At 42.6% G+C, this 26,383-nt stretch overlaps 1 long non-coding RNA gene across 3 annotated transcripts in view; it reads left to right on the forward strand.

The window, feature by feature from the left end:
- Window positions 1-26,383, forward strand: part of LOC140613158 (uncharacterized) — a 111,355-nt gene that overhangs the window by 64,012 nt on the left and 20,960 nt on the right. Inside the window, exons 2-4 of one of the 3 annotated variants that reach the window (XR_012014318.1) lie at window positions 6,663-6,909; window positions 8,311-8,440; window positions 25,249-25,362. This is a non-coding gene — a long non-coding RNA (uncharacterized lncRNA). Of the gene's footprint in view, window positions 1-6,662; window positions 6,910-8,310; window positions 8,441-10,394; window positions 11,217-23,851; window positions 23,987-25,248; window positions 25,363-26,383 lie in introns of those variants that run through there. The other 2 variants (XR_012014320.1, XR_012014319.1) reach the window with 2 other exon arrangements.

Genomic DNA, 26,383 nt, shown 5'->3' on the forward strand with positions numbered 1-26,383 from the left:
CACTTCACTTGGGACGGTTATGAGGGGTAACAGTTAGCTACCCCAAATCACAGAGGCTTAAAACAAGGGAGATTTTTTTTCTCATTCACCTACTAATGATCGTGTGGGGGTTCCACTACAGATGTTCTCAATCCACGACTCCAGCTGAGGAAGCAGCCACTACCTGGAACATTGCCCCATGTACTGGCACAGGATACCAAGGTCACGGGGAAGCTCACACTGGCCCTAATGGGCTGGCCAGAGTCGGCCCTCACGTCCCATTGGCTGAAGCAAATCTTATGGCCACTAACTAACTTTCAGCAGATGAAGGAGATTCCTTCCGCCCAGAGGGAGAGTCAGCATATCTGGGATATTGATATCCCATCAACATCATGTCCTTGGGTTCTGATTCAAATATCAAGTCCTGTTATACTTGCTACAACCTTTGAGGAACTCTTACGAGGGCCCCCGATACTGCCACAGGGGAATTTGTCTTACAGAGTTAGGACACTCTAGGGGACCACTTCGCCTACAAAATGTTCCAGATCTAATAGAAGAAACTGTGCTCTGGGTTCATAAATCCTTTAGATCTTTCATCCAAAAGAGTGAGAGGGTAAGAGCAGCCAAGAATATTGGAAAAAAAGAAGAAAAATTAGCGAAAATGAATTTGTAATAGGACAACAAGACGAATTCGTCCTTACGTGTGAGATTCCCATTGGCTAAGTCTTGGTGAAGCTGGACGCAGGAACGGAGAGGGGACTCCCAGACAGACATGGGGGGCGGAGGACACGTGAGTTTGCCCCTGACAGACACAGATATTCTGGGAGAAGAAACGGAACAATAGGCAGGAGAAGCAGGAGCTGGGAAACCAGAGGGAAGTTGTTTAGATTGTGGGGAAACTGAGTTCAAGGTGTACTTGTTTCAATTTTATTCGAACTTAGAAGAGGTTGTCTCGAGACTGCCTCTGCACCTACCCAGTGTGACGATCCAACATACCATGCCTGATTACACTTTGGTGAGTACGCTCAATTTCTCACAGTAAGGTCAGGTGGGCACAGGCCCTGAGGGTGGCCCCCTGAGGCCAGTGGGACAGCTGTGGGGTCCCCGAGATGGAGGCAGCCCAGAGCCCTGTGCATTGATTGCCTGACCCAGAGGAGGACACCTGGAGGATGTGGCACTAGTCCTGAGGTGTTCGTGGCACTCATGCATTAACGGGGGCCAACTCATGTTCCACCTGGGACCAGCTTGAACTGCAAGTGACCAGGAGAACAAATGGCATCATCCGGAGGAGCCAAAGAGAAACTAGCCAGCCACGAGGCACAGCAGGCCACCTTCACCCACCCAGACACTATCCTACGGAACCGAAAGAGGAAGGGAGGGGCCACAAAATAAAGGGTTTTTATGCAAAAGGAACTGAGTTGTTTAGAGGATGATCAACTTAGGGGGTCAGAGGGAGATCACTCAGTAGAAAAAGAGTATCACAAAGGTCAGCTCACCTAGGCTGCTCATTGTTACCCTGGCTGCACACTGCCTACTGGAAGCGCCTGGGAGCTTTCAAGGCTGTGAACAGCCCACGCCCAGCCCAGCCCTTAAATCAGAACTGCTGGCGGTGGGCTTGGGTATGGGTGTGGGGTCATACGTGTGCAGGGTCACATCTGTATGCAATTTCCCAGTGTTTATAATGTGTAAGCAGGAACTATCTAATCAACATAAACCATGTCATTAAAGGGCAGACACATTAAATGCCCCGGTAGACACTCGGGGCTTGTGGGATCTGCTCCAGAACGGGTGCTCTCTGCTCCTGTTCACCAGCCAGAGGTGCCTAGGACCCAACACCCTGGTTCTGGCCTTGGGCCCCACGCTGTGACTTCAGACCCCTTCTTTTCTCCTTGACTCGGTCTCCAGCACTGCCACCCCCATTTGGTTTGACCCAGCCCTGGCCCCTCGTCACCTCCTCTGGCCCCACAGGCAGCTCGCCCTAGGTCCGCCCAATGACCTGGATGGAAAACAGAGAGAGGTAGACAAGAGATCCCGACACCCATGGTGACAAGGGTCACGTGGAGCTGGTCAAAGCATGAGCATTCCTTCGGTGAACCCGTTGATTCTCACTGTGACAGGTACCAAAACATGGGCCCGTTGTCATCAGATCTCCTGTGGAAGGGGAGCTAGAATTCTAGATAGACTCTTACCTGATGTTTTCTGATATTTAAATATCAATTTAGTTTTTCTTTAAAAAAAAAAAAAAAAAACTGTACATGCTGGAGAGAAAAACAAAAACAAAACTATTGAAGGGCCAGACCCTGGTCAGCTGGAGATGGGGAGCAGGCTCCGGCTGCAAGAACCTTCCGGAACAGCAGGGATTGCTGGAGGAAGGATCTGCTGGGGCTAGGGCTCTCCCCGCCTTTTCTGGTCAGGTGGGTCACGAGGCAGACAGTCAACTGTTTGAGCAGGCGGCCGCTGCACTGAAAGTTAGGCTTCCCGAGGGGCAGCGTTTCAATAAGGATAATAAAAAACCAACAGCAAAAACAACAGCGACAATTACAGTTTGGGTTTGCGTACCTGCTTTAGAGAGGCCCTGAAAGCTGTAGCCCTGTGGACAGCTCTCCTAGGGAAGAAAATGGCCAGCCCTACTTTCCTATTATGGCTGGAGACACCCACGTGGAGCAAAAGAGCTACTGATTTGACCAAAAGTCCCACATGTTTCTCAGAGGTGGAGAAAAATCTGGGCTTCCAGACAGTACTTTGTTCATTAATTTGAATCTGGATTAAAAAAAACCTTCTCGTGTGGTGTATTTGCTCATGTCATCTCTGTGACTCTCAGATGCCTGCCAACCCATCCACGTTGCACCCATCACCCTGGGCCAAGTTCAAGGTCAGCTACTTTCCCTGGAAACCTCCCCGGCCACTCCCGGCCTCGCTGGCCCTCCCACCTTCCTCCGCACCAGGGCATTTGCACGAGCACAGTTCATCTAGCAATTAGTCATCCCGTCAGCACAGGGATCTTAGCGCCTTGTGTTTTTATTTAGCTTTTTAAATGATTCCTTGTAATTTCTTCAGGGCTGGGATGGAATCCCTATCCAACGGGCTTTGGGCAGCCCCCAGGGCCCTGGACAGAGCAGGCCTCACAACAGCCCTGTGCACTGGTGTATCATCGCCCTGACTTTCAGTTCTCCACAGCAGCGGGGTTGGGGAGAACAGAGCTGGGGCCCACACCCCTGAACCAGCCTCTAGCTACTCTGAGGCTCAGTTTCCTTACCTGTAAACTGGGGATAACCGTACCTACCTCTGGGGCTGTGAGGAGGAATATGACTGGATGTAGATAGTGCTGGAACATTACGCAGCACTCTGTGAGCATTACCTACATGCTAGAGGCTTTTTTATTGTTACAAATTATTATTATTATTATTATATATTATATATTAAATTATTATTATTATTATATAATTATTACAAATTATTATTACCTCATTATAAGGAGGTTCTAAGGTGCTCTAGTTAGAGCAGTAAATCTCATCATTTTAGATCCCATACTTATATTGTGGGACATGTCACTTAACAGGATATACCCTGGTTTGGGCTTACATTTATTCATCTCTTCTTTAAATATATATATATATATATTAAACATATATAACATATATTAAATCTATACTTTTATATATATTTCTATGGGTCAACATATAAGGAAATAACAGCGAATAAAATGGGTGGGGCCCATGTGCATGCCAGGCACATCCAGCGTGGCAGAGAATAAGGATGCTAAACCAACTATTACAGATGGGATACGTTTTGAGAACAGAGAGACAGCAAGTGCTACGAAGGGCAGGACAGAGGGGCCTAACCCAATCCAAAAGAACTGGGAAGACCTCCTCTAACCTTCAAAAATTGTCATAAAACTTCCACCATTATAGATGGCCAATGGATACTGGTATTGGTAGAAATGCTCACCTTGAAGCCTGACCTGTCAATGGTTGAAATACATTGACCAAAACCAAAAGCAGTAACAATTCCAACAGCTTTCACCCTTGCTGGTGGAGTTTAGAAGCGGATAGAGAAGGAATTCATGGGCACTCAGCCCCCATATAACATATGCCAACCACCTCCAGCCATGTCCCCACCAACCCTACCTGCTGACAACTGTAGTATTGGCCACATATTCCAGAAGATACCTAGAAGCATCAGAAGAACTGGGAAGTCCCATCCTGGGTGGCAATCAAATACAGAGACTTTTGTGAGTGGCTGGGTGCCCTCTGTCAGCTGTTCTGTCTCCAGCCCAGGCTCTCCTGAAAGCCACTGGTGCCCTCTGTCGTAACCCCTGGGCTCTTACCAGCAGCGAGCAAAAATAAAGTGGAGGCGTTGGAACTGCAGCAGGGATAGAGGAAGAGGGCTCTGTTGGGGTGTCACCTAGAAATTACATAGTACAGCTTCCTGCTCTAGACTTGGGAATCCTCACTTTTAGGGGGGAGATTGACGCTCCTGGCCTCCTGGTGAGTCACTTAGGTTGATGTTATTCACCTTTGGATATTTCACAGCCACCTGAGTAACCTGCCACAACACACGGGACTGACCCCTAAACCCAATATTTTTTGAGGTTATAAAACATTCCACTACCTTTTTCTGCTATATAACATTTCAAATGTCAGCACTTTTCTAGCAAGACCCTGGTCTAGAAATTGAAGTTCACACATGCTAAGGGAATGGCTGCTGGTTTAATCATTTCAGTCCTACTAGAAATACCAACATGTTTGGGCCTCTTTCAAATCATAATAATACGTTGGGTTTGTTTTTGACATTTCATCTGAGATGCTCCAAAAGTCTGTGGAAAATGCAAACCCACCAAACTCTCCTTGCCCTCAGGAAGAAAAAAGGAAGTTTTGAATTCTCCTCTGGTTATAAATATAAAAGTAGATTCAGGAAGAGAAAAGAAACCGTTGCTTGGTCAAGGCTTCCTGGTTGCTGGGAGCAGGAGGCAAGCATGGTTGAGGGCAAAGGGAGAGTGATCCAAGCCAAAGCCAGACAGGCAGCAGAGCTGGACCTCACAGGGGGATTGGGAGGATTGGGCTACCAATCTTGGTCTCACTCCAAGGCCAAGGAAGGGTTTTCAGTAGAGGTTTGGCTGAGGAGAATGTATTGAAATTGCATTTTGAGGGCATCTGGATGGCTCAGTGGTTGAGCATCTGCCTTTGGCTCAGGGCGTGATCCTGGGGTCCCAGGATCGAGTCCCACATTGGCCTCCCTGCAAGGATCCTGCTTTTCCCTCTGCTTGTGTCTTGCCTCTGTCTGTGTGTCTCTCATGAATAAATAAGTAAAACCTTAAGGAAAAAAAATTGCATTTTTAAGCCCTCACTATCCCATGGAAGGTGAACTGAGGGGAAGGCCACATGTATGAAAGACCAGCAGGAAGGCTAGTGCAGGAGCCTGGGTGAGAGGCACGGGGCCTCTGTGGGTGCTCACAGCGGCCTCGCATCAGGACAGACATGGGTGCATTTCAGAGCACAGATCCGTAGGGCTTAATGATGACCTGGCTTAGGGGAATCAGGAGAAGACAGTGTCAAGGATGACATTTAAGGACTAGGAGAAAAAGATGTGACACTGAGAGGCCAGGGGGCAACCACAGGGTATGTGGTGCCATAGAAGTCCGGGAGTAGAGACTGAATATTCTCCTAAGAGGTTATAATAATATCTGCAAAGTGACTATTTCTGTGCACTCTGTGGATGGTGTCTGGCCTCCATGCCCTAAGATTAAACTAACTGAATACAGTCTCAGTTCCAGCTGGGTGCCAGGCGTCATAGATCCGATGTCATCTGCACCACTCAAGCTGACACTCTACAATGCAAATGGCTCTGTCAGGCTGTCTGACTACTGCTCCCCCTTTCAGAGGAGGAAATGGGGACTCAGAATATAGAGGGGCAGAAAGCTGCTCGGCTGCTCATTGCAGAGCCTGCCTCTACTCCAGATCTCTCTGACGCCAAAGCCCAAGAGCTTCACCACACGATTTTGCTCTCCTTCATAAAGAGTCTAAACATGAAATGCCCAGGAATTTGACTGAAATAAATAATTGAGCTTCACAGGGGGAAAGAAATTATTACAAACTGTATTTCCGAACCAGCCAGCAACTTTCCAAATACATGTTATTGGTCACTGGGGTTCTGGATGACACACCATGCCCGGATCAGCACAACATCATGTGCTGTTTATTAGAAAAACAAGTCCCACTGCAGCTCACCAATTGGTGTGTGTGCAGCCTCTGAGTTAGGAAGGGCAGCACACGTACCCCTGTTAGGCAATGGAAAAGTAATGATCTGCCTCATTGAGAGAGAACAACTTACTTCTTCCTCTAAATGAAATATTATTAGATTTTGAAGTGCGTTAATGTAAAGGAAATGCACAGAGGAAATGCTTTTTGCAGCCTCTACATGTGCTGAACACATGGCCGGTACCCCCAGGTAGTTCCAGCTCACCTTTTGGCCAATGCCTGAGAAGGAGCTTTGGTCGAGGGAAGCTGAGTCCAAGGTATTTGTAGGGAAGCACTGCAGAGACCACCTGGGGGCAAGGGGCAGTAGATACAGCCTTTAATGAAAAGATGAGGAACTCATTGACTGAGGCAGAAACTCGGGCGTGTGCGAACATACATGAACATACATGTGATAGGGATGACGGTGGTGGTCTTTTCTTTCAACAGCTTTCTGGGTTCCACATGGCTACATGCTAACAGAGACACGGCAAAGGGACCCAAGGTCTGGGTCTGAATAACAACTTCCCTGATTGATTGCAGACTGAAGATTCCTTGGTGCAGAGAAGATTGGGGGAAGGAGACAAAAGGACACCGGATGGTGCAGGCCACTCTGAGCATTTGCCGGACAGGCTCGAACAGTGAATAGTGATTTATCCAACAAGAGCCTTGAGGTTGCTTTTAATTCCACAAAAGTGTAAGTCTGTGAAATCGATGAAGCAGGAGGTAGCAAAAGGAGACGTGGCGAGAGCAGAAGCCACTTTGCTCTTGGACCCGAAAGGGAAATAACCCGAAATCCCAGGACATAACAGACGTTGCTTCCCTTTCCGGTCCTAGATTTGAGGCACCCCAATCAAGCCCTATCTCCAAAATGGTGCACCCCAACCTCTTCTGATTGTTCCCTGTTTGGTTCAGAGGGGACACTGTCCTCCTTTTTTCCTCATCTGCTGCAAGGCTCTCTCTCCTACTGGAGCGTGTCAGGGTGAAGGGGTGCTGGCCCCGCTGGGTGTGCCATCTGGTGGAGGCGCTGAACACAATGCAGATCCAGACAGAAATCAGCCCCCCTAAGCAGAGGGTTGCAAAGGATGCCGCTTATTTTGGTTGTGCCCACTCCTTACCATAGGTTCTTGGCTTCACACCAGTGAAAGTCCGCTGATTCAAATATTTGTATAGGAAAAAACTGAGACTCTAAACTCCGTAATGAGAATTGTAGCTATTTCTCAATCTTCTCAAGATGTATACATAAAAGCTACTGCAAATTATACATATATAAACTATACGTTAAAATCCCTAGATTTATTCTGTCCCTAGAATAAATAATCCCTAGAAAGGAATAAAGTGGGGATGAAATGAATCCTTTTCATAAATAGGAATGTAATCATGTCTGAGATTTCGCTCTCTAAATGTCTATGTTTTCCCAGTGGTTTTTGTTGTTGTTGTTGTTTGTTTTAATTTTTTTTAAAGATTTTATTTATTTATTCATGAGAGAGAAGCAGGGACACAGGCAGAGGGAGAAGCAGGCTCCTCGCAGGAAGCCCAATGTGGGACTCAATCCCGGAACCCCGGGATCACGCCCTGAACCAAAGGTGGACGTTCAACCGCTGAGCCACCCAGGTGTCCCTTGTTTTAAATTTTAAGGGAAGTCAAACATTGCTAGGAGGACCACAGATGAAAATTAAGCAAGATCCTATCACATGTCCAGTTAAAAAGAAGATTTTTAGCTATACTGAAAATGACCAAAGAAGTCTGACATTGGCCTCATGCCTCACCCCAGGGAAGGCCCAGCAATAGCAGTAAGTGATGGTGACATCACCTTGAAAGGCTTGTCTGCACCATCCCTAAAGAAGCTTCTTCAGCAAGAAATCCTAATAATGGATGGAGAACAACATCCAAACCTTTTTGCTGGAACTGTCGCTGCCTCTAGCTGACATTGTTCATGACTTGTTTATTCTACAAGTTCTTTTTAAATATTTGATATTTCATGAAATAGTTGCTACAGCAAGAAAAAGACAACATATTCTTGACAATGCATTTTTTTATTTAAAAAAATCATTTTAAGTGTTTTTTTTTTTTCCTTTCGAACCCACTATTTTTCTAGGATTCTAACTTTCGCACCGGTCAAGATTTTATCATTATATCCAGTGAACTCTAATGGGGATACAGTGGTTTCTGATGTGAATCTCCAGTTCCTTCACAGTAAGGAACTGGGCCTAAAAGCAGGATGAAAGGTGAGTTCTTATTCGGTGTAGACATTGTGTGTCCTCTATTACTCAACACTGCTGGGCCTGGTGTGTTGGGAGGTCCCTTTTTTGTTTCAGAGACCAGATGACTTAATCTTTTGCTTAAAGAGGAGTCTCTAGATGGAGTTCTATGCATGCCTTTGTTGGCATCCATTAAACTTTGTCAATTTTAGCCTTACCTCTCCCGTGCTATGGGCTTCCACCTCCAGCTTGAGAGGTCTGGGTCTGATTTCTCTCTCTGGGTTTGGAATTCTCACTGCAGGATGGGAAAAGGTTGTAAAATACACCACGCAGGTGTAGTCATGTACTGCTTGGAGTCATAACTGCGAATGGATCCTTTCTTATGCAGAAACATGGTGGCCAGACATGATCAGTGTAACAATAAACAGCACTTCTGTTTCCGCTCTGTCCCAAACAGTAGCTCAGTATACAACTGCTTAATCACTTCACGCTCAATATTATGTATTACATCATACTAACACCTCCTTCTAGTTTCATCCAAAGATAGTGCAAATTGCAGGAACACTCCATCTTGCCTTCTCACGTGGCCTCCCCAAGAACATAGCACTTCCATTTCAGATGACAAACAAGACTGGTCTCCAATCTTCTTTGAATGGCAGGCCTGGCATGGTCACTTCACAAGAGAGCTGTCAGCTCTTAACTGAAAATCACTCCTTGAAGGGATTTATAACTCTGCTATAAAAAGCTTTCATTTCAGCTAAAACTTGTACTTTCTTTCAAGTTTTATGACAAACACTCACAGGCAAAAGCAAGGATGTACTCATGAGCGCAATATGCTTGCACACATGTATGCACATGGATGCACGTGCGCATGCACACACACCAACCCTATCCCCTATTCTCTTATGAAAAAAGAAAAATGAATTTTTCAGAACATCCTAAGGCAGTTGAAAGTAAGTGGAGTTCATTAGACACCTAACTTTAAGAACTGCCCCTTGACACCGACTTTGAGTGTCAGCACGTCTATTTGGGATGACGCGTGTTTGATTGTTCTTTTTAGTCTTATACTATTGTAGTGTCTTGCATCCCTGATCTTATTGATGGCAGGAATTTAGCAACCAATTCTAATTCCATTAATGGCAAAAGAGAAACCAATTCCACAATCTTGCCAAAATGTCTAGCCTCTTGGGTTCAGCCTTCTTCCTGCCACTCTTACACATAAATAACCCTCTTTCCATTATGGTGGCACACTTTCCTCCTCCCAGTGCCATATGATGGAGGGCTAACAGGTAAGCTGGATGGGACCTATCTGGTCTTGCTGCCATGATACATGCAGAAATTGAAAAGAAATGTACTCCTTATGCCAAGAGGTTCAGGCTTCCCAACCAGACACAGACACAGGGCTCTGGTCTCTACATTGGTTTCTGAGTTCCTGGGTTTCAGTTAGGACTTGCTTCATCCTGGAGAAGAGCCAAAGTATAGATGAAAATCCTTAATAAGGGGGCACCTGGGTGGCTCAGTGGTTGAGCATCCGCCTTTGGCTCAAGGTGTGATCCTGGAGTCCTAGGATCAAGCCTACATTGGGCTCCCCACATGGAGCCTGCTTCTCCCTCTGCCTGTGTCTCTGTGTCTCTCATAAATAAATATATAAAATCTTTAAAAAGAAAAAAAGAAAATCCTTAGTAGGATGTGGAGAGAGACCCCACTAGCTGACCTTCCAAACAGAGTTCCAGGTACCTTGAACAGCAAATGCAGAGGAAGGCAGTGTTTCAAAACCTAGACCAGTAAGGCACTGGGCGGAAGTCAACAGCTTTTGTAGAGTGACATCCATCGCAGAGGGGTAATAAGGCAGCTTCTCCAAGTGAATATATTTACTCACTGTAAATTAGGGAGTTTGGTAAACTAAACTGACGCATTCATATCAGGTACTTGATATCACCTGACAAGAAACAATGAAACCCATTTTGCATTGAATTCCTAGGTGATCTCTGAGAGAACCTAATTCAAGACAAGCATCTTAGTCATTATTGATCGAAGTGTTCCGGTTCCCTGCTATGAAGTGGTGTATTCCACACTTCTTCCGTATGACTTTTCTTTTATCTGGCTTAATAATCACTCCAAATCAAAGGTGAGAAGCTCAAGAGCAGGACAGATCTCTAGCCATCGTCAGCTCGTTTGAACTATCTCATTTGATAGCTTTATCTTGCAATATGACTTGCACTCCTAACCTGGGAACACAGACAAATTCCCATATTCACTTGTGTTATTTTATAGTCATTGCTACTGGGCTGGGGGTGGGAAGGCACATTACAAAGGCAGTAGATTTCAAGTACTATTAAAATGATCAGAAGATTTATTAAGCCCCAGGAGCTGGCAGGGTAGTATATCAGTTACCCAGGGCCCTTGTTTATAAAGGAAAAAAAATACTAAAACAAGATTAGAAAATCCTAACTATTTATAGCATGTAAAATACATATTTGGGTCTACCATGCTAAGCAGATTGACCCCTCTCAAGGATTCTGGAGGGGAAAAAAAGACTCCTTAAGAGTCTAATTTAAGAATTAGTGCTAACTCAACTTAGAACAAGCCACTGAATTGTAACCAACATGCTTCAACACCTGTAGGAAATGGGAAAGCACATCTAGCTCCTTATTTACTTTATGGATATGTCACCCTAAGTATCTCATAGTAAAAGTATATGGGGCTAGTTTTCATGGTCATGTCACTGGTTCTCGTAGTAGGAGAGGAATTCCATAATGCGTAGGTGGGTCATGTTTGGCAAAGAGCCCGTTTCTCCATTCAGTTTGTTCAATATCTTGATTGGGTGTATTTTGTTCAACATAAAGTGCCTCTTGCAGGTGGTATCTAAGGTGATAGGGACCCCCTTCATAACTTAGAGCACAACAAAATAAAAAATAATGTAAAGAAGCATATGGGTCATATTTTGTTTTGGGGCCAAACAGCCAGCTATCATCTGATGAGCAGCGCTCGTGATGGTGCTTTGAGCCTTCTTAGGTGCCTATACGGACAAGAGGATGTTCTTGTGCTTTATCTCTAAAGCTTTATATTACATATCATATATCTCAATTTGTGTATATTTATTTATAAACTACGTTTACTTACTACTGTTATTGGCTAATACCTCCAGGGACAATATAGTCTTAGAGCCTGACTATCCTTAGCAAGTCTTATAAATTCCTATCTAAAAATATTTCTTGGTAACTATATATTTTTGGCTAATTTTTTATTAGATTAGAACATACTGTCATGTTTTATAACCTCATGATGTGAGAGAAGGACTTGGAGGAAAAGTAATTGCCGCATATTTTTTACGTTTTTAACTTGGGTTTGCATTATTAGAAATACCTTCAGTTTATGATTTCTTTGCAGAATTTTTTTTATTTTATTACTTTGCAGAGATTTTTTAAGATACCTGCAGATGTTTGGTTTAGTGTAAATGTGATAATAGAAGATAATATAATGTAATATAATAAGATTATAAATGCAAGCCTCAGTAAAAGCAAGTGACTGAGGTCATGCCTATCGTCCCTCTGGCCTCACAGCCACACCTGGAGAAGGTGAATGTGATTCTGATTCTGACGTGCACACCCCTGTGCCCACTGTAACTTAGCAAACTTCATTTCTTTCCTATTTTAACATTAAAATGGAAACAGAGATTTCCAGTCTTGTCTTCCCAGCACCCGGTGGTAAGTCTTGCATACCTAGGCAGAGGCATATGCTCTTAATTGCACACATTAGGATCTCGGGCATCATGATGATAGGTTCCCTACAGTCAATTAATAAACCCACACTAGAAAGGAACATGCTGATCAAGGATGGTGAATAATTTGAACAAAGTGATAGGTGTCTTGTGGTAAAATAGCAAGCTAATCCAAGATAAAGAGGCAAAGGCAAAGGGCAATTTCTAGACCTAAAACCCAGACACAGATCCGGGGGCACAGTGTGGAGATCCAGGGTGGGCCACCGTCTGCTGATTGCCCACACACCAACTAGTGTCCCTGGGGCCCATTAGATCACCACACTCTCAACTGCAACCAGCTGCTTTGTCCTTTGGACATGCCATGTGTCAGGTTCTACTGCCTATTAGCTGGCTCTGCCAGCTGAAGTGGGAGATGTAAAAGACCACACAGGTCCTTATACCTGTGTGACTGAGTATCTCTGCTGAACGCTTTATAAACATTTCTGGAAGGTGCTACAAACATGAAAAACTTGCTTCCGTCTCATCAGACCAATGGCTGCTTCCTGAATTAGCTCATATTTCCTTTGGAATCCCTGAGGTTGGACCCCTGGCCTCCTTCTCCCTGTGTGACATCACCGACCACTTGGTAGTTCAAAGGCAGTCTTAGCCACAAAGCCTTTCTTATCTCCCATAAAAGATTCCTTCCTCCTCTATACTTTGCTAATACTTTGTACTCAGGATAGCTTTTATTATCTTTTTTGTGAGTTTCTTTCTCCTCATTCAAAGTTAAACTCCTTAAAAGCAAAGATCGTGCTTTATGTTCTTCCAAACATGGGATGTGGTGCCTTGAAAACCAGGTGCTCTGACTGCATGTAGAAATGCATTACATTGATCCTTATGCTTTGGGATTCCTGGGCACCCTTTTCTAGTACTTTCTTTTCAGTTTAAATAACTAATATTTTAGTTGAAACTATAAAAGATAGGATTGCTAAATATATGATATGGTATCCAAGGTGAGGTCCACATAGGCTTAACAGATTATCTTTGTAGATTGGAAATAGAACTTAAATTCCACACATACTTGCCAACAAGACGGTCTCATAAATCCAAAGGAAAACCTCTTTTAAAAATGCTTTTAAAAGTTATTCTAAGTATTTTGGCACCAAAATGGACCTTGCAGTGTGTGTTGGATGTGACAAAAGCCTACTATTTTGTTTTTTTTGTTTTTTGTTTTTTTAGTTTCACATGTAGTTATCAATAATTCATCAGTTGAGTGTAAAAACCTAGTTTGAGAAGTTCTAGCAAAATAAAATGTTCTCCAGTCTCCAATTCCCTCAGTTCTGGAGCATTTCTCTGTTTCTCTGCCACTTTTTGATGTTGTAGAAATAGTAGCTCCCTCATAAAGAATAGCACGTGCTCAGCATCACCGAAAGCCTTGCAGGCCAAGGCAGTAAGCTCTGGTTGGTAGCCTGAAACCCCAGGGTCAGTGCCTGACTCCACCCTGGGCAAACTTCTTCACTAATGGGTTCTTCACTATCTCCATTATTCAAAGGAGAAGAATGATCTCTATTCTGAATGGAGGCCTGGGAGATGGATGGGAAGACACTAAAAAAATTCTCTGAGATCTCTCCTAGAAAGTGTGGTAAATAATAATTACACACCAGCACAGTTTCCCAGGGAAAGTTCTCTTTCCCAAGGAAAGCAGGGGAAAACTGTACAGTCAAGAATGCTGTCTAATGTCAGTTAGTCTATAACATATTCTAAGTGGAAAAACATAAAGTCCCTTGACTTTTCACTTTAATGAGGTCAAGTGAATTTTTAAGAAATGTTTCACAGTCTCAGTGAAGTGCAAATCTTTTTTTGAAAGGAGCCACCACAGCATACATTAAGAAACAACTCAACAAAGGTTGTAAACAGTTCAGTAGATGAGGTCTGGGCTTAGTCAGATGAACTTGCCCATGTAATGTTACCATAATTCCTACGGTGAAGAGCATGTAGTAAAGAAAGCAACGTCAAAGGTATAAGACACTCTCATTCATTTTGAGATTTTTTTTTTAGATCACAAAGCCAATAAATATACACAACTCCTTCAATAGAAAAATAAGTACTCTTTCTCACTAAGCGTTAGATGACTGCCTTCTGCATAAGCCACTTGCTCCCAGTGTGAGTTATTGATAATCATCTCTATGGCTCCTGTGCCTGTACTGTGATGTCCTTGATCCAACTCTTTGATGTACTAGATATAAATTCACTTTTCCACTGAATCAGCATGTGTTACATGTTGGCTTCTTCTTCCCAAATTGTTTTGGTTTTCTGCACAAGTATGCTTACTTTGGCTACAGTCAAGATGTCCTACCTTCTGGATGGCCTTGTCCAGTCTGCTAGTCCCTGGGAGCCATGATGAAGTAGAGAGAAATCTGGTTCCAAATTGATATTTGTTTGTTATTTTTGGAGCTCTCAAGAAAATTACAGGAAAATTGATTCCTTTTGGTGACCTTCTGCACCTACTCAACCCCTTCTGTTGCTCTAACATGGTTTTATTTCCTTCTCTGTTTAGGGTTTTTGTATATGTGCCATGAAAGATTAATAGAATTGATGGAAATCATTTTGCCTAATTAGAGGGAGTTTTTGAAGCTCATACAGTGCAACTTCACTTCCTATCTAAGATCTACAGATCAAGGGTTCCATTTCTTGCTGATGCAGTTATTTGGATAGATTTACTTGTCATGAAAACTTGAATTGCCTTATCCTATTAAAGAAAAAAAATGCTTTCTATTTGTATCTGAACTTTAGGATGGATGCTCGCAATAATGCCTATCCCAAAATTGTTTCTAGCTATTAACCAAACCAACCAACTGTAGTTCACTTTGTATCTCAGATATCCAGTTTCATTGTACCATGACTTCAAAATTATGTTTCCTCTCGAGCTCCAACCATCCTACAAAGAAATTTGCCCTGTCCCACTTTGGTGTCACTTTACTCATGCCTGGGCTCCTTATGTTCCTTAGCTCCTCAAAACAATCCTTGGGACACCCCCATGTTATGGGGAAGTCCACCCTCCTTGGCTACTTAGCTCCAAGCTAGTAACCTTCGTGTCCCAACAAAGATTAAACTCCAACCTTGAACCATATTTCACCAAAAACTCAGGTACTAGAGAAGGAAAGAAAGCCTGTCCTGTCTTCAAGGGTCTTCAAGCAGTCTGCTCCGTTTCTCAGGCTAGCTCCCACCTCATGGACCTCGACCTCCCAGTTACCCTCAGGCTATCCAGGGACTAGTCACCCTCAGAATCCAGGCCCAGCTAGCTCCCTGAGGTCCAGAAAGGAGATCCCTTCCCTTACTCTGAATACTGTCTCCTCCCTTTTCATTTTCCTAGGCTGAATATTCTATTCTCCAGTAGACTGGCATGGAAATATTCCTTTCCTCTGGAGAAAACTCCCAGCAGAAAAAATTATATCAGAAAATCTGTGAGACATACCAAGTGCCTGGTTGAGTTGTTTTATTATAGGCACTCTCTTCCCTTAGTCCTGGGGTCTCTGCTTTGGAGTTCTGGAAAACAAAGGCTATACACACAAAACTACAAGAAGAGGCCACAGTTTGAAGCAAAGCACCCTTAGAATCAGACAGGCCTAGAAATCCTGGAACGTACACAACCCCCCACCCCCGCGCTGACCCAGCCACCACTCCCCAACCCCCACCCAGACAACTGTGTCTCCCAGACAGAAGTTTGGCTCCATCTTCCCCCAAAATTTATGTTATCAAATAGAACACTTAACTTCTCAGTCTCAAACATCTGTGTTCAGGTTAATACTGACTTTACATTTCCCTCTAGAACAGTGGGTGAATATTTGATTTACATTTTTGTAAATAAATGGCAGACTCAAGTGGTTTTCCCAGACCAAAAGCAACAATTTGCCTCTGAGGTAAATTCATGTCACTACCCTTAGAGACTGGAAATTGCTTGCAGCTTTAAATGTTTTCCTTCTTTTCCCAGCTACTAAAGATCAAGTTTCTAACAATATCTTAGGGCCAGTGCCAGCTAGGGTAACCCATTGCATGTCTGTGGAATTATGAGAACCATGGCTATTTTGAAGTCTCTCCTGACTATACAATCATATACTCCAGTGGTTCTCAAAGTATGGGCCTCAGACAAGCAGTATCACCTGGGAACTTGTTAGACGTGTGAATATTCGGGTTTCTTCCAAGACTTACCTACTGAATGAGAAACTCTGGAAGTGAGTTTCAGCAGCCTATATTTTAGCAAGGCCTGTGGGTGAATCTGGTCACTGGTATACACCGAGCATAGCAAAATGCTCCAACAGAAATGATTGTTCAGGGGACAGACTCACTGGGGATATGCGTATGATATCCTCTAGGTGCACCTTCTGGGTTCTGCTGCTGCCCTTTGGGCCTAGTTAAGGAGGTCTCTACCCAGTGCACCCCAGTAGTCATGAACTCTACAATAAAAGATGCTCAACTCCTCCTTCTCTATGCCAAAAGATTTAGAAAGTTCAGTAATGACTTGAATGAACAAGGATTATGGGAGAGGACAGTATGAGCTGAACTGAACCACTAGGCCTGAAAAAGCAGGGTTGAGAATGCTTGAGAGTTTGGTGGGGAGTGAAGGGTTGGGGAGGGTTGGCCATGATCACAGCCACTGCCCCAAGAGAACAGAGAGTGTCTGCTTTTGTTTAAGTTGGCTGCCCTCCATTGCCCAAAGTAGATGTCTGGCAGACCAATTCTCCAGATATCTGTTCTCTTGCCCCCCTATATTTAGATGGTGTTGTCCTAGAAGGCACTTAGAGCTACCTAGAAGTCCTGAGTCAGACAGGAGTGGTATAAGGGGAAGGATCCAGCCCAGCCCAGCCTGTCTCCCCAGGAAGCTAAGTCAGTGCTCACCCCAGGTTCCTTCAGGAACCCTTCACTTCCCTCTGCTCCAGGAGGTCTGTGCAACCTGTCAGGCTGAGGACAGGGACTGGGCAGGGGGAGAGCATTGCCCCCAAATAACAAGGGCTAATTCAGTGAGTAAGCTGCAGGGGTAGGAAGACAAGCCAGTGTGTAGACATAGTTCAATGTGTAGCCTTCACATATTTAGGCATGTGCTAGTCAACCTCCATTTGTGCTGAAGGTATGCCTTCAAGTTTTAATATAACTATTAAGAATTTATTTTTTTAAAGATTTTATTTATTTATTCATGAGAGACATGGAGAGAGAGGCAGAAACACAGGCAGAGGGAGAAGCAGGCTCCATGCAGGGAGCCGGATGTGGGACTCGATCCCGGGACTCCGGGATAACGCCCTGGACCAAAGGGAGGCACTCAACTGCTGAGCCACCCAGGCATCCCTAACTATTAAGAATTTAAATTCAGTTCAATCAATTAAACAGTGAGCACCCACCCTGTGCAAGGCCCAGTAGTAGGTTTCATGGCACATGGAAAGATGAATGGAGCCTATCTCTGTCCTCAAGGCCTCTATTACCAAGTAGCTGACAGTAGTTGGTGTACTGCCAACTTACCACAAACCAAAACATAATATTGACTCAGAGATCAGGAGAGTCCAATGGAAGAACCATAGAGGGAGAGGTAGTATTGACCTTGAAAAATCCAAGAAGTTACTTGGAAGACGTGAGATTTCGGTAGCTCACCAATCTAAACTTTCTGATAGCCTTGGGAGCCATCCTGGGAAAATGCCCCGTGCCTCCCCCTGCCTGACAATAAAGAGTAAATGGTAGGGGCGCCTGGGTAGTATAGTTGGTTAAGCATCCTACTCCTGATTTTGGCTCAAGTCTGATCTCAGGGCTGTGATATCAAGACCTGCATTGAGCTTCACACTCAGCAAAGAGTCTGCTTGGGTTTCTCTCTTTCTCTCTGTCTCTTTCAAATCAATCAATCAATCAATCTTTTTTTCTTTTTTTTAAATAGTAAGTGGTAGAAAGTTGTTTCTAAAATCCAGTCTCCCCCTAGATAAAACCATCTAGCTCAGGCTCCAGAAAGGAGTTTGGAAGGGCCAGCTAGGAGTGAGCACTCTCTCTCTGGTGATCACTGCATCTGTCCTATGACTGTCTGCTGGTTAAAAAAAGGGAAAGTCTTCTTCCAGGATATATGTGATACAATTTATGCCCCCAAATGACTTATCATATATAGTAGTCACCTTGCAATCCAAAAACATGCATTCTCCTTTGTAACAATTTTAGAGAGTAATGGGTCATAAGCTAAATGAACTAACACAGAGGTTGGCAAACTGTGACCTGTGGAAACAAATCCAGCCCATTACCTATTTGTATAAATAAAGTTGTTTTGGGCATACCCACACCCATTTGTTTAAAAATGGCAGACGTTGTAGTTGCAACAGAGATGGCAAAGTCCACAAAATCTAAAATTATTTGCGTAAAAATCTTGCCAATCTCGCACCCATCCAAAGTCAACCAATAAGTTGGCAGGAGAAAACTTCTCATCAAATCCTTTTATATGCTGAATAGCTTTGTTTATAGTTCAGGGTTGGAGAATATTATAGCTCCTAACAAATGAAGGTCAGGGAGTTAGGAAGGTGGCACATGTATGGCTCAAAGTCCTAGAAGACAACACAATTCCCTGCACATGGTTTGAAAGAGGAGACTGTGATGATGAAAGGTCATTTGTGGAGGTATGACAAAATAACAGTGACAAATGTGGGGGTTTGGGGCAGCCAGAGGCAGACAGCAGAGGCAACCATACCAGCCCAGGGCTGAAGAAATAAGGCAAAAAAGAGGTATAGAGCCAGGGAAGAGGGTTCCTTTCTGGGAGTTACAGTCATGGAGGGGCACGGCTGCTTCTAAGGCAGAAAATGCAGCTTCTAAGCTGATGGGAATGTCTCTTTCTGTCCTCTCATACCTTACTGGTACCTGCCCACAACTCGTTGAAACTAACCAGAAGCCAGAAATCACTAGAACCCGGGTGATGCAGTCCAAAATGGTCAACCTTCTGGAGTGCAGAGAAGGGCAGGCAGATTGAGGTGTGAGCAAAAGTGTGACTGACCAGCACACAGGCACCCCAAATCCATAAGACGTGAGACAAATGAATAAATGTCAGGGTATATTGATTAGAATTTCTACTCTAAGTACAGAAACCCAACTCAAACTGCTTCACATAATGAGAAAAAAATGCATTAACTCACATCAGAGGAAGCCCAGGTGATAAAGGTCTTCAGGGTGGGTTGATTTAATAGCTCATGATCGCCATCATGGAGACCTAAGTATTGGCATCTCCTGCTCCACCATCTCAGGACAGCTCGATTCTAAAGCTAGTTTGCAAGGGGCAGTGAAGGAAACATGCCTTCTTCTTTTTTTCTTTTTAAATTTCATTTATTCATGAGAGGCAGAGACACAGGCAGAGGGAGAAGCAGGCCCCATGCAGGGAGCCTGACGCGGGACTCGATCCCGGGTCTCCAGGACCATGACCTGGGCCAAAGGCAGCGCTAAACCGCTGAGCCACCCGGGCTGCCCGGAAACATGCCTTCTTGTTCATGACTAGAGATGGCCAGGGCTGAGAAGCCAAGGAGGCAAGGGGACAATGTTCAGATTTTTCCCTCTCCATTCCCACCAGCTTAGAACCTGTGTTTGTGTTAGCAGCTGGATATGTATACATATTCTTTTTCTTGCTCTCCTCTCTCAACTTGATTTTTTTAAAGCTATCCTAGTTCTCCTTGTATTTTGCTAGCTCTGGTTAATTTAGGCCTGACGATTCCAGAACCAATCGCTGGCCAGGGGGATAATCACCTACACTGGGTTGGACTAGCTATCTAAAGAATGGAAGGCATGGGAGAAAGGAGTGTCATCTATAAAGTCCGCTACGTAAAATATCATAGGAAAGCACTACAATATTTGTCTTTTTCCAAGTGTGTTTCTTCTGTTGTGTCACTTAGTTTATAGGTATCTGCCACCCAGACCTTCATCTGACACGTGAGGCTTGTGTCTGGCAACAGGGTGGTTACACTGTAGAGTGGTGGTACATGCTTTTGTTCAGAACTAGAACCGATTTCCTTAGCCAAGCAGTTCATGAGACCCCAGAAAAGCCACAAGAGAACTTATGGGAAAAGAGAAAGCTACCAAGTCTAAGGTTCTAATTAGATTTGCTCCCTGGTCTTTGGTAAATCACCCACCCTAGGTGCTTTAACTTCCTTCTACATAATGAAGATATATGATGGTTGCAGCCCCACAGCAAGAGAAATTACATAATATGGGCTCAGAGGGTTTAACAGCTGCAATTAATTTGAAAGCCTTTTAAGAGGTGCTAGGTGTTTTTCACACCTTTCCCTGCACCTGGTAGGTGTTGGGTCCCATTGCTGACGTCTCCATTTGGTCCTCGATGGATGAGTTTTACGTCAATGTTGCAAGACAAGCTCAGAACTTGCCTACGTGGAGATTTTTCACCTCATCATGAGCACTGTATTGCCACTGACCTAATCCTAACCTTCATCCTATCCAGAAATGGCCTGAGATTTTAATCTAGTTTGTACACGAAAGTGTCAACAAAACAACTTACCTATTATTCCCAGATATTGAGATACTGAACGGGCACTCTGAGGGGAGAGTCTGATCAGGATCTTGACAGTTACTTGTCGTTGGCAGTTGGCTCCCGGCGATCAGTGACCATCAAAAGGCAAAGCCTCCTGTCATGTAATGGAAGTTCCATTGAAGATATAACCAACTAACTTTGGGTAAAGCTGCATTAAAATTGGGGGGCTCTTTATTTTCCCAACATTTTTCTAATACTTGGCCAGGCTGATAAAATTGTTGACCCTGGCTGGTGCACCAGAGTAGATTACCTCAGAGCTTTTAAAATCAAAGCACCCATTCTGCAGACAGGCACAATGGCAGGAGCCTCAGCAGGTGCTGGGATATCCATTTCTAACAGCAATCGAAGTACATGAGCTCAGTATTTCTTAGGACATCAGTAACTAAAGTCCTGGCCAGTATAAATAAGTCAGAATCCCAGCTTCTTCTTCTCAAATCCAAATTTCCCTGTGCTAAACTCAGGCACATGTTTATAGTTTCCAAGTCAAGATTAAAAAATTAATCTAAAACTTTGACACACCACAGTACTTTCATGAGTTTCCATAGTGGCTTCTCTATACACAGCACAATAGATTCCTTATGAAAATTATTATATTAATCAGCAATGACTCATGTAAATTAGTTTGTGATTTCTTAGTTTTGAAAAGGTCCAATTTCATTTTTATCACTGCCCCAAGTTTATTTTTTTACTTAAAATTCACATCACAACTCAGAATGGGAAATGTCACTGGAAAGTTGTTTTTCAAACCAAGAATTTTGCTTTCAAAAAGAGCAAAGGAGAGAATAAATGAACATAATAATGCCAATAATTATGTGCTACATGATTTTTATAACCAAGCAGTTTATTGCAACTGCTTTTGTGGGTGGTGCAAAATATTTGAACAGGTTTTCAAACCAGTTGGCAATTTAATAAATATTAGTGATTGTTGTTACAGGTTGAGTTTTATGATCTATGGTTGATTGATTTGTATGGAAACCAGAAGGACACAACCAGGCTAGCGTTCTGCTTTGAAAGTGTTACTCAGTACTTGACTCATGTTTGAGCCACTTATGAGGTTCTTTAGGACTCTGAAAGGGGGAAGCTACTGAGAAAGCAAGTAGGTTTCAAGGAACTAGGAAAAGCTTTTGAGTGGTCTTTGCAAAGCTAATTGGATATCTATGCACAACCATAAACTTGACAGCCAGGGAAGGTAAAAAGAAAAACAACCTCAGGTGTGTGTATAGCTACACTGATAGAGGAGTATCTCACCTCACCAACCCTCATAAACACTCCAACAAATAACAACCAGCTCATATATGATGCGAAAAGAACCAAGAACCCCAAAATGGATGGGCTTAATAATTTTCTTCTCCTCATTTAGTAATAACAGCAAAAAAGTAGGTGGAGAGATTAATTGGATAATAGGCTAGGCTAAATTTGTCACTGTTACTAAATAAATACATTCTTGTTTTAATCACAATAAGTAGTAAATAAAAGGATTTCTTTAGCAACTCATAAAATTCTTACCAAGTCCAGAACTTAGGACAATGTTCATAAGAATGCGTTGAAACAGTAATATGAATTGGTTGACTGCTTTCAACTGCCAATTAAAAAAACAATCTAATGACACAATAGCTTGGTCCCAGCCAACCTTTTGGGATGACCAAGCTGATCATAGACCCAGTCAATTTACATCATATCAAGTGTTGTCTTTAACTCAAAGAGGAATCCTCGCCTCTCTTTCTGAGATTCTGTGAGTTCCGTGAGGGCAGGCATCGTGACAATCTTCCCCATGCCCAGCAACATCTACCCAAAATAGCTGGGCAATAAATATTTATCCAAGACATAACAGATTAGCTGCATGAGTGAACAGCAGACAGAAAGTGCCTGAGGGTTGTCTGCCCCTCTCTCTGTATCTGTCTGTGTCCTTCTCTCTGTGTCTTTGTTCCTCTGTCTCTTGGTCTCTCTTTCCCTTAGCTCTCAAGAACAGAAGCTGCAAGGTTTACTAAAGGATAACCCTGGTAAAATCCAATGATTTGGGACACCTGAGTGGCTCAATCAGTTAAGCATCCGACTCTTAGTTTCATCTCAGGGTGGTGGGATCTAGCCCCACATTGGCCTCTACACTGGGCATGGAGCCTGCTGGAGATTCCTTTTCTCCCTCTTCCTCTGCCCTCCCCCACCTTCTTACCAAAAAAATTAAAAATAAATAAATAAATAAATACATAAATAAATACATACATACATACATACATACATATATTCTTTCTGGGTACTTTGTGGAAGAAAGGAAAGGAAAGAGAGACAGAGGGGGGAATAAGAGAGGGAAAGAGGGGAAAGAAGGGAGACAAAAACAAAAATAAAATAAAACTCAATTATATCAAGTACATGGGTAGTCTTGCAGTTCAAGTAGCCAACACTTAACGGAGAGAGTAATAAAATCTTTCTACCCAACTATATTTTGATTTTTTAAAAGGATTTTATTTATTTATTTGACAGAGAGAGAGAGAGGGAGAAGGAGAGAGCATAAGCAGGGGGAGCAGCAGGCAGAGGGAGAGGGAGAAGCAGGCTCCCTCCTGAACAGAGAGCCTTATGTGGGACTCGATCTCAGGACCCTGGGATCATGACTTGAGCCAAAGGCAGATAGATGCTTAGCTGACTGAGCCATCCAGTTTTGATTTTAATAAGTATAGAAATACTTACTCAGAGTAATATTTAAGCATTAAAATCTATAATTATCCTCCTAAATAGTGCAAAATGTACTAGAAACATGTTACTGTTTTCTAATTAAATTTATCAGTATTTTACCTTATTTTTTCATCACACAAAAAGGTTTTACTTTTACCAAAATTAGCTAAAAATTCTTTCAGTATTTTTGTAGTTTCCCTGCTTACACTTCATATTGTATCCATTTTGTGTTTATTTTAATGTGAAAGAGAGGGACAAGAATCCAATGTACTGCCTTCCCTCAACAAATATTCAAATGTCCCATGTTATCAATATTATGCCATGGTTGTTTCTTCACATAGTCAATCCCAGTATGTCTTTGGATCAATTTCTGGAGTCTTTATGCACTTTATGCACTTTATGCACTTTCACTGATCTGTTTGCTTATCTATACTTCCATACCATGATGCTTAATTATTGTAAATATACCTTTATACCCCAATTAGTTTCTCAGTTTAGATTTTCCTGGCCTTCTCTTTCACAGTTTCTTTATCCGTGAACTTGGAAGTTAGTTTATCTGGTTCTAAAAAATATCCCAGTAGTATTCCTGTTGGGCTCCCAATAACCTTATAAACCAATTGAGAGTGAACTGACCTCATCAGGATATTGAATCTTCCTACTGAAGGTAGGATATGCCCTTCCAACTTTTCCATTTTTCCTTTTTCTCTTTCAGTGATTTAACATTTTCCTTACATATATTTTGCACAATTCTAATTTTCTTCCTAGGCATTTTCTCTTTTTAATTGTCACTGCATTTTTCCTCTATTATGTTTTTTAAACATGAGGTACACATTAATCAAAACCATTTAAAAGAGTTCAACGATCTTGTAGATAGAGATGTATAGGGGGCTTTGTAGCTCCCTGGTAGTGGGCAGGGAAAGATTAAACTGTGAAATGTGAGATAAAAAGTCATTCCTGAGAAGTTTGTGAATGGGATGAAGAGATACCATGAATTCCCACAGCCACCATAAGTATGGAGGAGTCGTCCAAGTAGAATCAGAACTATTAGGAATCTGAAAGCTGATTTTTATCCTCCTGAAAGGGGGAAGAGGAGAAAACAATGAGTCAGAACATAAGGATGAAGTCCTACACAAACAGACTAACCATTTCCCTTATAGTGAGCAGCTGCTGTTTTCCAGAAAGAAATAAAGGAAAGAAGTTCTTAAAATCCACAAGTGCATGGGTCTGGACTAGAGCATGACACAGGCTCTTTACTAAAATAACAAATGCTAAAAAATAATTGAAAAAACAAACAATAACAAATGTAATACTTCTAATCTAGCTCGATGTACAGAGGTGACCATTCCAGTGCAGATTTGTACCAGGTACCCAGAAAAGATCAACAAAGTACCCAGATGATAGATGATGATACAAACAGAATGAATGGAATTTAAACAGAGATGCTCACCCCTACCAACCCTACATATTTCAGCAATCTTACCAGAAGGAATTAGAACTTGTGGTCAGAATAATACTTTGGGTTACTTCTAGTGTGTTGTATTAATATGACTATTTGTATTATAAATGAGTAATTTGCAGATAGTCTCAATCTATAGTATTGGATTCAGTGGTTCTTAGTCAATTTTTTTTGTTGCCTTTATAAAGTTCTGTATTAAAGAATCCCTTTTGTATACTAGTATAGACAGATACTAACTTGTTTGAATTCCAAATGGCAATTGATGTAAGGGCCTGGCTTCTACAATGCTTAGTCAAATGGCAAACCACACCCACAAAACAATGCTTTTTCATAGAAAGCTATTGTACCAAAACATAGTTCTCCTTATATCTGCTAAATATTACACTTTTATCACATGCAGTCTAAGTGCAACTAAGAAGTACAATTGACTTTTGCATATTTTTTTTCTTTTTTATTTATGTTAGAGAGAGAGAGAGAGTCAGAGACACAGGCAGAGGGAGAAGCAGGCTCCATGCACCAGGAGCCCGACGTGGGATTCGATCCGGGGTCTCCAGGATCGCGCACTGGGCCAAAGGCAGGTGCTAAACCGCTGCGCCACCCAAGGATCCCACATATTGGTCTTATATCTGGTCAACTTGGTGATTCATCGATTATTTCTAAGTAATTTTTTCATGCATACAATGATATTATCCATAAATAATGAGCCTCTTCTCACAACCTAACCCCTCTAATATATTTCTGGTATCATTGTGATAGCTAAGGTCTCCAATGTGATGTTGACTATAGTAGTGATAGGAAGCAGTCTTATCTACTACCTAATTTTAAAAGTTCCCTACTAGCAGTTCTGCAATAATACTTTGAAATAAGTCAATCGGAGAAGGACAAACATTATATGGTCTCATTCATTTGGGGAATATAAAAAATAGTGCAAGGGAATAAAGGGGAAAGGAGAAAAAAATGAGTAGGAAATATCAGAAAGGGAGACAGAACATGAGAGACTCCTAACTCTGGGAAACGAACTAGGGGTGGTGGAAGGGGAGGTGGGCAGGGGTTGGGGTGACGGGCACTGAGATGGGCACTTGATGGGATGAGCACTGGATATTATTCTATATGTTGGCAAATTGAACACCTATAAAAAATAATTTATAAAATAAAAAATACTTTGAAAATATACCTTTAAAGAACATTTACAATATAAAACTCTATAAAGTTTCTAAGAATAAATGTAGCAGAATATGAATAAGACTTGTACACAGAATAACCTTTACTCAAAGATATTAAGGAAATCTGGATGTTAAGAGAAATATGATGTTCATGGTCAGGAAGATTTAGTAATAGTCTAAAGAGGCTAATTTGACCCTAAATGATCTGTATATTTCTTATAACCTTTATTAAAATCTCATGTAGCTTGAGAGGGTGATTTTAAAATGTAACTCAGAACCAAGGATTAAGAAGAGCAAAAATGCTTCTGAAGAGAATAATTATGAAAGACTCATTATAAAGTGATAGTAGTTAAGCAATGTAGTATTTGGGGACAAATGAATTAACCAGTGGAACAGAATAGAGAAGCCAGAGACAGATGCACTGGTGTTAGAGGAA

This window comes from Canis lupus, chromosome 21 (assembly GCF_048164855.1).
Source record: "Canis lupus baileyi chromosome 21, mCanLup2.hap1, whole genome shotgun sequence".
In the NCBI taxonomy this organism is placed as follows: Eukaryota; Metazoa; Chordata; class Mammalia; order Carnivora; family Canidae; genus Canis; species Canis lupus.